The sequence below is a fragment of the Corvus brachyrhynchos genome, unplaced genomic scaffold (assembly GCF_000691975.1).
Source record: "Corvus brachyrhynchos isolate BGI_N302 unplaced genomic scaffold, ASM69197v1 scaffold58, whole genome shotgun sequence".
NCBI classification, from domain to species: domain Eukaryota; kingdom Metazoa; phylum Chordata; class Aves; order Passeriformes; family Corvidae; genus Corvus; species Corvus brachyrhynchos.
In genome coordinates, this window is record NW_008239539.1 from 1478444 (window position 1) to 1479028 (window position 585).

Sequence of the window (585 nt, forward strand, 5' to 3'; positions counted from 1 at the left end):
TCCGAGTCCGGCTGCAGATGGGGATTGTCACCACTGTCCCCTTGGGTCGTGTTCGGCACTGGGAGAGGCACTGGTATTTCTGGGTCAGCCCAGCTGGGCGGGTAGAGCTGTGGTGTGGCCGGGGCGGTGGGTGCATCCCCAAAATTCTCCATCCCTTTGCCAGAGGGGTCAGCTCCCTTGTGCTGGATCCGGAGCCACGCTCTCCCCATCCCATGCCCGGTCGCTCGGTCCAGAGCAGTGGTGAGCAGCTGGACAGGGAGCTCCCATCCCAGCTTGTCCTCTCCCAGCACCCTCCACCCTTGAAGCTTTATTACAGGCTTCTCGGGGAACTGGCCAATTAACCCTGCATCAGTAATTAAATCCATGGAGGAGACCACGGACCCGGGATTACTTGTCCCTGTCTGGAAAATAAGAGCATCCGTGATGAGTCCTGGAACAGGTCTGGCTGCAGGAGCCATTTGCCCCGGAGCTCCGTGGGGATGCCAAAGAGTTTCCGCGTGGCCACCCGGCTGCTGGCCATTGCCACCGGGGCTTTTTGGCAGTGAGGACAGGGAGAGGGGGGGCTCTGGACCCGTGGGAGAGGCA